The following is a 13,272-nucleotide window of genomic DNA, read 5'->3' on the forward strand; positions in this document are numbered from 1 at the left end:
CCCCGCGAGTCCGCGCCGAGGGAAGCCGGCACCGGCCCACCCGAGACCCCGCGAGTCCGCGCCGACGGAAGCCCCCACCGGCCCATGCGAGCCTCCCTACAGCCGCCATCCACTGGAAGGTTGACCACCTCAGACCCCGGGGCAGGCACCGAAGTCATACAGGAGAGAGCAGCTGTGCAGAAGTAAAAATGACAGCACCAAAGGCACACGATCCATAAAAAGAAAAAAAAAAGTCATTGATAAGTCGAACTTCATTAAAATTAAAAACTTCTGCTCTGAGAAGGACATTCTCAAGACAGTAAGAAGACAAGCCAAAGACTGGGAGAAATATTTGCAAGGCACAGATTTGATAACAGAATGGTATCCAAAATATACAAAGAACTCTTAAAACTCAACAGTAAGAAAACAAACAACTGATTTAAAAAACAGACAAAAATACCTTAACAGACTCTCACCAAAGATACACAGATGCCAAATAGGTGTATGAAAAGATGGGCCACACCAAAAGTCATCAGGGAAATGCAAATTAAAATAATGAGATACCAGGACACACCTATCGGGATGGTCAAAACCCAGAATACCAAGAGCACCAGGTGCTGGGGAGGGTGTGGAAGGACAGCAACTCTGATTTATTGCCGAAATAAGCCATTAAACGTGATACTATTAATGGTGGATCCATGCCCTGATACATTTGTCAGAACCCACAGAATGTACAACACCAAAGTGAACATAATGCAAACCATGACCTCTAGGTGATAATGAGCTATCCAGGTATGTGTTCCTTCTTTCTGTATACCCTTGATTTCTTCTCTTTTGTCTTATTAAATCAGCTAGTACTTCCAATGATATTGAGAAGGAGTGGTGGAGGGGACATCCTTGCTTTACTCCTGATCTTAGCCAGAAGCCTCCCGTTTCTCACCATTAGCAGTTAGCTGTAGGATTTTTGTAGATAACATATTCTTTATCAGGCTGAGGACACTCCCTTCTATTCTGAGTTTGCTTAGAGTTTTTATAATAAATGAGAGTTGGATTTTGTCAAATGCTTTTCTGCATCTATTGATATGGTCATATGATTTCTCTTTAGCCTGTTGATATAATGGATCACATCAACTGATTTTCAAATGTTGAACTAGCCTCCCATACCTGCAGTAAATCCCACTTGGGCATGATGTATAACTCTTTTTTTATACATTGTTGGATTTGATTTGCGATTTTTTGAGGATTTTTGCATTTATGTTCATGAGAGATATTGGTCTCTAGTTTCCTTTATTGGGAATGTCTTTGGTTTTGGTGTTAGGATAAAGCTGGCCTCATGAGATTATTCCTGATGCTTCTATCTATTGAAAGAGATTGTTGAGAACTGGTATAATTTCTTCTTTAAATGTTTGGTAGATTCCCCAGTGAACCCATCTGGTCTCAGTGCTTTCTGTTTTGGAAAGTTACTGCTTATTGATTCAATTTCTTTAACATAGATTTATTCAGATCTTCTATTTCTTTCAGAGTAATTTTTCCTTTTCCTTTTTATTGTAGAACATCTTAACATATATGAAAACAAAAGGAATACTGTTATGAATTTCCACATATCCATTCTCAGTTTTATTAATTATGAACTCATTACCAATTTTCCTCATAATCAGAGTAGCTTTGATGTGCAATTCTGTTCCTATGAATGAGTTCAGGCATCTTTTCATACATTTCATATATTTAAGACCCATTTCTATTTTCCTTCTGTGAACCATCTTTTCATATTTGCCAAATTTTCTGCTAAATTTTTGAAATTTTTCTGATCGATCTGTAGGTTCCTTTTATATGTATAGGAGCATAGTAATTGGTATTTTCCCAAATATGTCCCTTCTCCATTTCTGGATACATGCTCTGAACATGTTTTTCTGCTCCCTTTAAGTTAGGTGTGACCATTTTTTTTTTCCACCCCAAAAGCATGTGGCTTCTCACTTGAACTTTAAAAGGCATGTGCATAATTCTTTAGAGCTCACTTTCATAATTCTTGCAGTGCTCGCTTTCCCTCTGAAATAGCAACTGACAACATTCTAGGTAGAAGCTAAAATACAGGGGGGTGGGAGGATGGGTTAGCCTGGTGATGGGTATTGAGGAGGGCATGTTCTGCATGGAGCACTGGGTGTTATGCACAAACAATGAATCATGGAACACTATATCTAAAACTAATGATGTAATGTATGGGGATTAACATAACAATAAAAAAATTTAAAAAAAATGGAAATGACTGAAATGTCCATTGACAAGAAAACAGATGAAGGTATCCAAGAAGGTGTCTGGTACATAGTAAACACTCAATAAACAGCAGCCTGTTATCTCCAAAAAAAAAAAAAAAAGAAGCTAAAATACGCTACCCCAAAATATGTCACTTTGGCAAAATGGTTATTTTGAGTTGGAGGCAAATGAGAATCAACAGATGCAAAAAGAAGCTTTTCCAGAACTTCCTTTATCCAAGTAAAAGCAAAACCTTCTGAGAAATGAGGACTGTCACAAATTCCCTCTCCTGGGGAGGTTTTATGGCCACGAAGAAGTAGAAAGCTGGTGCTGAGATGGATTCGCACAGACAAGCCTCACTCCATTGGTTTCCCCCATGTATTTACCTTCCCGCAGTTAGCTGCCCTTGAAAGTCCAAAGCCCTTGTCCTTTATTTTGTCACTTCTCTACAAATTCATTGTTCTTTGCTAAGATGCTATATAAGCCCAAGTTTGAGCTACCGCTTTTAGTTACTCATCATGAAGTACTCCCATGTGACTGCATGCATTAGTAAACTTCTGTTCAAGTTTCCTCCGGTTAATCTGGTTTTTGTCAGTTTAATTTGCAGGGTCCCAGGCAATGCATTTAAACTAGGTAGAAGAAAAAGACTGTTTCCCTCCCCTACGCTACTTTATCGTCCTAAATCCCAGATTGAGAATACTGGAGAGGAAAGCCATCAGCCAACCAGTGAGGAAAAAAATGTCATGTGCTAAGAATAAGTTTTTATTGTTAAGTCACTGAGATTTTGTGGCTGTTTTCTCTTACACTCTGATCAAGCCTACACTGAGTGACACGGGGAATCCTTCTGGTGATATGAATAGCAATTCTATTTTCCTAGCCTGAGATTTCTCTTTGACTTTGCTTGTGGATTTTTACTCTGTCATACAGGAGGTTTTGTTTTACTCCATGATTATTCCAATAATACATATCTATTGCATAAAATTTGGAAAGTAGGAGAAGGGTAAATATACTAAGGAGAAATTCGCTATACTCTTACCACTCTTTCAGAAGTTCTCTTGAAATAAAATTTGTCAATATTTGCCTTTAAATAATTCCGGATTTTTAAAAAGATTTTATTTATTATACAGCGAGATAAAGGGAGAGAAAGGGCAAGCAGGGGGAGGGCCAGAGAGAGAGGGAAAATCCCAAGTAAAGTGCAGAGACCCATCCTGGGACTTGGTCCCAAGACCCTGAGACAAAATCAAGAGACGCTTAACGGCTTAACCGACAAAGCCACCCAGGCGCCCCTAATCTTATGAAACACCATTTGGAATTCATCCTGCTTTATGTTGTGGAATATGGAATCAATTTTTTCTTCCTACATAACTGATGAGGGAGCAGAAAGCTAGCTGATACCCTGCAACCTTGCCCCACCCCCCACTCCTGGGGGGGACGTGTGTGACGTTCCTCCAGGAATCTCCCAACTGTCTTCATGTTACTGCCTTGCTAGAGGGAAAAACAACCTTGACTTGACAATGGCAAGGCCCCTGGTATCTGGTAGGTCCTCTTTTGCATAAGAAAGTCCTTTTGAAAACCTCCCTTTGCCTCAGTATATAATCAGCCTCCCCTCCCAGCCCCGGGGCAGCAGCTCTTCCTGCCCACGGGTCCTGTCTCCGTGCTTTACTAAAACCACCATTTTGCACCAAAGATGTCTCAAAAATTCCTTCTTGGTTGTCGGCTCTGGACTCCACGCCACCAAACTTCACCTATATTCCAAAACCACATCAATACCCAGATTTTTGCCACATCAATTATTAAACAGCCTATCTTTACCCAGAATGGAAGATTATAACTCACTAGGCTTGTAGTTATAAATCTAGCGGACAGAAATAAAGTATGGATATAGAATAGTTGAGCCTAGTTAACTAGTTAATGACAATTAGCTAGTTTGATCGAACAAATGTATGCAGAACTCCTGAGAACAAAGTTCCCTCATGATCAAAATAACATTATACCAATTACAGAGTCTAAAGCCCAACTAAAAAGTGTTTCTACCTCTTTACCTCGTTTTCTTCCCCTAAAAGATACTGTGACTATCTTTTCAAATGTATATCTGAGTTTCCTTTCAGATGTGAATTTTACCCTTGTTTATAATTTCCTTTGTTGCAAATATGTGTATCTGAATCTCTTTTCAAATATATATCTTTTTACTGTTACACATTCTGTTTTTAAAGCATATACATACTTGAATAGCTTTAAACATATATTATCAACATTTTGAAGGTGATTTTGTGAACACAAGAATTTCTCTCCCCAGTGGATCACAAAGTAATTTCTGGAACACTAAGGGATTCAGAGGGTTGTGGAAAAAGCGCCACAGACTTGGAAAATTTAAATATGGCTTTCTGCCTACAGGAAGTAATGGAGGGAATAACCATGGGCAGAGAGTCAGTTGGCTCCTTCCTTTCTTTTTTTTTTTAATTTATTATTTATTTATTTATTTATTTATTTATTTATTTATTTATTTATTTATTTATTTATTTTTCGGCTCTTTCCTTTCAAATCTTAACCCATCCATTTTGCAAATGAATGATTTGGTTAGAAGACAGTCTTTTGTCATTCACAAAAAAAATATATCAGTCTTTAGGTACCAGAAAGAAAAAAGATGGTAAAAGAATATGAAATATGAAGCACTTTATCAGAAAGAATTCAGATAACTTTTTTTTTTTTCAAAGATTTTATCCATTTATTTGTGAGAGAGAGAGAGAGCACAAGCAGAGGGAACGGCAGAGGGAGAGGGAGAAGCAGGGTCCCTACGGAGCAGGGAGCCCGACGCGGGGTTCGATCCCAGGACCCTGAGATCATGACCTGAGCCAAACTGACTGAGCCACCCAGGTGTCCCAGATAACTTTAAATCGTGGCAATTTACCAGTGCCTAAGGATCGCCTCACAAAAATGAATAAAAATTTGCCTACAGATTTTGAATGTGAGTTATGGATCGGCTTTCATTTGTGAGCACTTTGCACATTCCATATATTTTCTTCTCTCTGTTTATTTTATTTTTTTTATTTATTTTTATTTTTTATTTTCTTCTCTCTGTTTAAATGTGTTAGTTCTTAGAACTCTGCTGTCCAATATGATAGCCTGGTACATGGAACTTCTGAGCACCTGAAATATGACCAGTCCGACTTGAGATGTGCTGTCGGTATAAAATATACACCAGTTTCAGACTTAGTATGAAAAAAAGAATGTGGGGCGCCTGGGTGGCTCAATCGTTGTGTCTGCCTTTGGCTCAGGTCATGATCCCAGGGTCCCGGGATCGAGCCCCACATCGGGCTCCCTGCTCCGTAGGGAGCCTGCTTCTCCCTCTCCCACTCCCCCTGCTTGTGTTCCCTCTCTCGCTGTCTCTCTGCCAAATAAATAAAAGCTTAAAAAAAAAAGAAAAGAAAAAAAGAATGTAAAACAAATATCGAGGCAATATGTTTATATGGATTACTTGTTGAAATGATAATATTTTGTATATGTTGAATTAAATAAAATGTTATTCATTTCACCTGTTTCTCCTTTTTTCAATGTGACTATTAGAAATTTTAAATTCTATATATGGTTGGCATTTGTGGTCACGTTATATTGGGCGGTGCATCCCAAGAAAACTACCATGCTTTTGCTTAATGTATTGTCCAAGGTGACAGAGCAAGATGTTTTATAATCTTTAACATTCAATTTTGCAAATCAGTGATTAATCACACGAGCTCTAGGATGGACCACATTCTCCAGACTGCCCCCTCTTGGCACTGCTGTGGGCCTTGGTTTCTGGTTTCTTTCCTTCCAGAGGACTAACTCCTTGCAGTGACTAACTAGCAAAGGACCAAACACATACTGTGAGTTCTAGAAAGATTTGATTTCAGGATAACTTTTACAGCTTTTTTTTTCTTATTTTAGAAGAAATACATGTTCTTTGCAAAAAAAATATGGAAAAATGCAGATAAGCAAGAAGGGTGAAATAAAAATCAGGACAGATTCCACTACGTCAAATTCAAATCTGTTAACGTTTTGCTGTATGTGATTCTGGTATTTTTCCCTGTCTGTGTCTGGGTATGTGTTTGTTTCATTTTTTTAATAAACTGGAAATACACTGTCATATATTTTTTCAAATGTATCTAGGTAATTGTACTTTCTGTCAGGCCCACAAACCTGTGGGTTCCTTCATGTTGGGAACTCTGTCTTATTCACCTCTGTATCTTCAATGTCTAGAATGTCATTTTTAGTAGTTGTATAATATTATATTAATGTACTAAAATTTATCTCTGCAGCAGTAAATGAATACAAACAAGCAAGAGTACAATAAAGCAAAATAAAAGCAAGAGGTTTAAATGATTGGGAAACAAAAAACAAGTCATTGTTCACAGACAAAAATAGCCAAGGAGAATTAAAGTCAAAAAAGACCTTCAGCGAACAAATGGAAAATAATGTGAATGACCCATATCACTGGAAAATCTTTCAATAGGAATTCTTACATAACGCAACTGAATGGCTGTCTCAACTGTCCCTTGTGTTTGAGCTTTCCTGTGTCACAGTGCAAGCTAGTATGCGTATCCTTGTTACAAAGGGCCGCACTGCCTTCCAAGAATTAAAAATTCTCATTTGAAACACTGAGTGTTGCAAAACTTGAACAGTGATGATTACCATCTTTTCATATTGATCAGTAAATGACTGTGATAGAAATACTGGAATGCAGTGTAGATGCCTGGGTCACCAACGTGAAAACAGGAGACCTCACCGTTTGGTGGAGAGTTGCCCATAGTTGGTCAGCTAAGTTCAGTAACATGCAGTTTAACGGTTGGTCTTACGACTTCCACAGTTTCAACTCACAATGAATGTAAACCACATCTGTGATTTCTCTTGATGACAAAACCACGGATGCTGCCCACACTTCTGTGGGTTGCTGCCTATATTCATTAAAGGAATAATAAATTATGGTTGGAGGTAAGTAAATATAAATTTGTAATTTTTTCCCATCCAAGTTCTTAAGCCCCTGAAATCTATCCATAGACTCCACTGGGGATCATTGGGCTCTGGGTTTACAATCTTTTTATTATTTTATCCTTGTGTTAACTTATTTAACCTTCATAAAGATCTTATGCAGTAGATACTCTTATTATCCTCATTTAACTGCCCAGAAAATGAGAGACTAAATATTCTCTCCAAATCCATATGACTAGTAAATGGCAGAGCTGGGATTTGAACCCAGGATAAGGGACTCCAGAGTATATGTCTTATTTTTCATTTTCCTTTTTTAAGATTTTATTTATTTATTTGAGAGAGAGCAAAGCAAGAGAGAGCATGAGCGGCTCATGGGGAGGGGCAGAGGGAGAGGTAGAAGCAGGCTCCCCACTGAGCAGAGAGACCCTCCCCGGCACCCCTTATTTTTTATTTTAAGCTAAGAGTTTATGTATATTTAGTCCCATATACTTTTAGCAATATCACTGATCTTTCTGTCTATTCCTGATTCATTTCCATTTTGGTTTAATTATTCTAGATTTATAATATGTTTAATATCTACTAAGGCAAACCGTCTCTTACCAGTCTGACATTTTTTTCAATATTCAAACTAATTACATCTGAATTTTGAGGAAGGAATTTTTGATTTATAGGCTAATATGGGGAGAACTGATATTTGAAAATACTAAGCATTCTGACCTAGGAACAGGATATTCCCTCCATGCACTAAGATAGATATATAAGCCCCTCATTAAGATAATGTTGCTTTTGGGGGCACCTGGGTGGCTCAGTCAGTTAGGCGTCTGACTCTTGATTTCAGTTCAGGTCATGATCTCAGGGTCCTGGGATCGAGCCTATGATGGGCTCCACACTGGGCGTGGAGCCTGCTTAAGATTCTCTCTGTCCCTCCCCACCCTCCAAAAAAGATGTGGCTTTCTTTATATAACTGATGTACTTTTAGTTTAACTTATTATTAGTTTATACTTTTATTACAATTACAAATATCTATTTCCCCTATATTTCCTTCTAATTGATCACTGCCTGTCATGGTGTTTTAAAAATGTATACAAAAGGGGCGCCTGGGTGGCTCAGCTGTTGTCCATCTGCCTTCTGCTCAGGTCATGATCCCAGGGTCCTGGGATGGAGCCCAGCATCAGGCTCCCTGCTTCTCCCTTTCCCACTCCCCCTGCTTGTGTTCCCTCTCTCACTGTGTCTCTCTCTGTCAAATAAATAAGCAAAATCTTGTACATAAGTAAATAAATAAATGTGTACAAAATATTTAATACTCTTCCCTTCAAGAAAAGGAAACTAATTTCCCTTCCCTTGAACACTGGACTTAATGATTCTCTTCTAATGATTGGAACGAGGCAGAATAACTGTACAATTTGAGAGACCAGGTCGTAAAAGATGGGGTAATTTATTATGCAACAATAGATAACTAATACACTGGCATATATTTATTTCCTGCTTAGTCTTTGTATTAACTTTCTTTTATATGGGTTTTTAGCTGCTTCTATCTCTTGATATAGCAAACTGTATTATCAGAACATAAATGTAATATAAATGTAATTGTATTATCAGAAGATAATGTAAGGGGCGCCTGGGTGGCTCAGTCGTTGGGCGTCTGCCTTCGGCTCAGGTCATGATCTCAGGGTCCTGGGATCGAGCCCCACGTCTGGCTCCCTGCTCTGCAGGAAGCCTGCTTCTCCCTCTCCCACTCCCCCTGCTTGTGTTCCCTCTCTGGCTGTGTCTCTCTCTTTCAAATAAATAAAATCTTAAAAAAAAAAAAAAAAGAAGATAATGTAATATTTTTCTGATATGATGTCTCTTTTTTCTTATGTCATTCCTGTTGCTCCTGACATTATCCAGACAAATTATTCTTCCAAGTAAGAATGACTACGGTTTTTAAAGCATATAATTTATCACACTAAAAATTTTTCTTCCCTTGCTATTTTTCTATGATGGCATGTGTAACAACGGGAATGAAGATCAATTTTAAGAAGTGAATTTTAGCTTCTATGATAGCATTATAAAGTACTGGATAATATAGTCTCTAAAGTAAAACAAAATCTTATTTCAGTCTTGAGTTCAGTATTTACTCTTGGCTACTGTTAAAATCAGATACTCCACGGGCAGCCTGTGAATGCACGACGGGCGACCATGTGTGTGTATGTGTGTGCAGATGTCACTTAAATATCATATGTAATGTTATATATGTATTTTCCTGTAACTGGTAAATAAGGAGAAGACAGATTCTGAAATATTTTCCCAAATAAGTCCAATGAGAAAGTAATCCTTGAGTTAATGACCACGAAGAAGATAAACAAATATGATTTCTTATGACACACTTAGTTCCTGCCTCAGATTTCTCCACCTCAAGTCTCATCTGCACGGCTACTGATTTAGGCAAGAGCAACCTGAAGAACCATATTACCTTCTGTCCTCTCCCAGCTCATTACTTGAATAAAATAGTTTTCAGGTTTCCCCTATATTTCCTCCCAATTACTATTAGAAAGTGTTTTATTTCTTCCTTTAATATTGAAGGCATTTTATAGGGCGCCTGGGTGGCTCAGTCGTTGGGCGTCTGCCTTTGGCTCAGGTCATGGTCCCAGGGTCCTGGGATCGAGTCCCATGTTAGGCTCTCTGCTCGGCGGGAAGCCTGCTTCTCCCTCTCCCACTCCCCCTGCTTGTGTTCCCTCTCTCGCTGTGTCTCTCTCTGTCAAATAAATTTTTAAAAAAAATCTTTTTTAAAAAAAGTGTTTTATGTCTTCACTTTGATATTGATGTATTATAAGGGATCCCTGAGAAAATTGGATTGGACAGGCAAGTAACAGAGAGTTCTTCTTCCACTCGCCCTTACAAAAGGGAAGTGAGAACATTCTGGCACAGGATGACCATGTGTCCTAACTGAAAAGGCCTTGTATTCCTCTACCTCAGTCCCTCATGATTACTCTGTTCTTTCTGGTACTTCTTTACTCCAAATAGCAGAAATGAAAAAAGTTACTTGATTTAACTTCTGACAATTGACCTGTGATGTCATAGTGGGGATTTGTCAGTCAAAGATCCTAAGGGAAAGCGGGAACATCATTAAACAAATATTTGAATGCCTTCAATGGGCCTGGACTCCTTCCAAAAAGGCACAAAGGCTTCTGTTTTCCCTCAGGACATAGATGGGTTAGACATACGCTTTATGTTTGGGGGTTTTCTTTTTTAAGATTTTATTTATTTGTTTTGGACAGCACGAGCAGGAAGGGCAGAAGGAGATGGAGAGAGAGAATCTCAAGCAGACTCCACACTGAGCACAGAGCCCAATGCAGGGCTCATTTCCAGGACCCTGAGATGATGACCTGAACTGAAACCAAGAGTTGGACACTTCACCGGCTGCACCACGTAGGCGCCCCACATTTGGGCGTTTTCTGAATAGAGTATATTGGTCATGGGTGTGTTCTGTCTTCTGATTAAAATGAGTTCCTCAGTTTCTCAAAAAATTCTGTAACTTAAGAGTTAATCCCACAGCCTTCCATTGAGTAGATGTTTCAGTAACATTGGCAAAGAAAGTTTGGACACTGCCACAAAAATTCAGGGAAAATGTTTGAGGTCTAGCTGGAAGTAAGTGGAGAGGAACCCCTCCATGTCAGGAATGTACAACAGCCCACTCAGGGACCAGCTGCAGCCGAGGTGCAGAGTAATGACTTACCAGGAACGCTGGGCACGAGCCTAGTTGCGCTTTGCACCAGGACACAGAACCAAGTTAAAACAGCCCATCTCCCTCAGCTCACGCCTCTCTCTTCCTCAGAGTCTCGCAGCCTGATGAGACAACTGAGAGACAAGCCCTGCAGACAAACAAGATCCTCAGAAGTTCACCATCGACTGCAGGGGACTTCTGGGAACACGAACAACTGTCTCTTATGGGCAGAGGAAGGCAAAGAGGAGATAGCAATAACCTTGCCTCGATTTCTAGGCACTTCCTGGGATTTCTAAGGAAGTTCAGAAGCATTATGCTACCTAGAATGAATCCAGAGCCCAAGATCACTCTAGCTCACAACAGGGTTTTCCATGAATACAATTAATGCGTTCCCAATCTTTAAATCACCATGAACCCTTCTCAATTCTCACTCTATGTACTGTCCCTCTCCCCTGTAGCTACATAATTAATATTTTTTAATATTTTATTTATTTATTTGACAGAGAAAGGGAACAAAAGCAGGGGGAGTAGGAAAGGGAGAAGCTGACTCCCCACTGAGCAGGGAGCCCGATGCGGGGCTCGATGCGGGGCTCGATCCAGGGACCCTGGGATCATGACCTGAGCCAAAGGCAAACGCTTAATGACTGAGCCACCCAGGCGCCCCATAATTAATAATAATTTTTAAAGAAAATCTTAGAATCAGAGATTCTTACAGAATAGCAGTTTTCAGGGATCGCTGTGGTTGTCAAATATTTTCACAAGACTGCATCTTAAATGTGTAGGTATCTTAAATTAATCAGGTTCAAATCCAAGTTCCTCTCCCCTTCTGGAGGAAATAGAGCAACCTTCCAACAAGCCGGAGAACATTCTTTTCATATGGTAAAAGGCACCTCCCTCTTACACAAGCAAAGACAGAGTACCCACTCTCCGTGCCAGGATCCAATCCCCTTGACCAGGGAGGGAAGTACCGTTAACACTTTTTTGGACCTGAGAATATAGGAAGAAAAAAAAAAAGAGCGACCTCCACGCCCGAACAGGGACTTGAACCCTGGACCCTCAGATTAAAAGTCTGATGCTCTGCCAACTGAGCTATCCGGGCTCATGTGCTCGACTTCCTCTGACAGCCCAGTAAAGGTAAGTGTATTAGGCTATTGTTGACTTCGTTCTGCCCCCCTGGATATGTTGAAAGCAATCACTTGCACACGCAACTCATACACTCAAACAAAGCAGCCGGCGGACCCCGCTCCCACCCTCACTAAGTGCTCCCACCACAACCAGACTCCGGGGTGGAACAATTGGGCTTCCCTCAAAAACCCAAGCACAGGGCGCGCTCCGAAGGGCTCAGGTCTGGAAAGAGCCTCCACGACGCTCTCAAGTTCCACCGTTTGGGTAAAAATGAGTGGGGTCTTCTCGTGGGACGAAAGTTTTCGTCTCACCTCCCTTAAAATACACGGGACTCCAGTATTTCCTTGTACCTAGGGGATGCAGAGAAAAGATGCAGAGCTGGACACGTCCCTCCTACCCATCTACCCAAATCCTCTTCGCGTTTAAAGATCCATATTCAAGTTCTCTTCTCCCTACTCTGCTAACCGTGTCAGGGTGGGCAGTTAGGGAGGCTCTAGCGGGATGCCCGGAGGCCGGCAAGGAGGCGGCCGTGGCCGGCTGTGGGGAAGGTCAGAGGCCTGTCCCGGCAGCATCCACGAGAGGCCGAGAAGCCGGATCCCACCAGACAGGCCCACGAGGGCGGCGCCACGACAGGAAACCCCTGAGCAAGTGAGCAAACCCTGCTTCCAGCCCCAAGTAATAAATATTCCGCCATATAGTTAGCAACTGTCAATAAAAGGTAGAAACCCAACCCCCAGGGGCGCATCTCGGCGTCTCTCTCTCACCTGCTCTCACATCACGAGAGTGTACTTTTGCTTTAAAAAAAAACCTTCCCGCTTGTGTCGCTCATCACCCGTGCTGCGCTCTGTCCTTAAATTCCTCTCCTGAGACTCAGAACCTTTCTCGACATCTTCGGGCCGGGCTGGGTGGAGGCCCCTGGGCCAGGGTCTCTAGTTCACCCGGCGGCAGCCCCAGCCGGCCTCCTCCCTCGCCCCAACCACCCAGCCTCACCGCCCCCCCCCGCCTGCTCCTACGGGAGGCCTGCCCAATTACGCGGTCCAAACTACCAGGTTCTGGGTTCCCAGCCCTCGAGGTCTGGGCTTCCCGGACCTGCCAGATTTTCAATCTGGGGAGCTTCTCAGTAGTATAAATTTCTGTGCATCCCCGCGTGACTACCACACAAGGAGGCCGAAGGCGGAGAGCGTGGCCCTCGGCGCCCCGGGTCTGGCTGCAGACGCGCTCCGGGCGCACGGCGCACCTGGCTGCACACGCGG

At 41.3% G+C, this 13,272-nt stretch overlaps 1 non-coding gene across 1 annotated transcript; it reads right to left on the bottom strand.

The window, feature by feature from the left end:
- Window positions 1-11,920: 11,920 nt before the first annotated feature.
- Window positions 11,921-11,993, bottom strand: TRNAK-UUU. Its single transcript has one exon. It is a non-coding gene; the product is annotated as a tRNA-Lys (tRNA).
- Between the last annotated feature and the right edge of the window lie 1,279 nt (window positions 11,994-13,272).

This window comes from Phoca vitulina, unplaced genomic scaffold (genome assembly GCF_004348235.1).
Source record: "Phoca vitulina isolate PV1807 unplaced genomic scaffold, GSC_HSeal_1.0 scaffold123, whole genome shotgun sequence".
Lineage (NCBI taxonomy): Eukaryota > Metazoa > Chordata > Mammalia > Carnivora > Phocidae > Phoca > Phoca vitulina.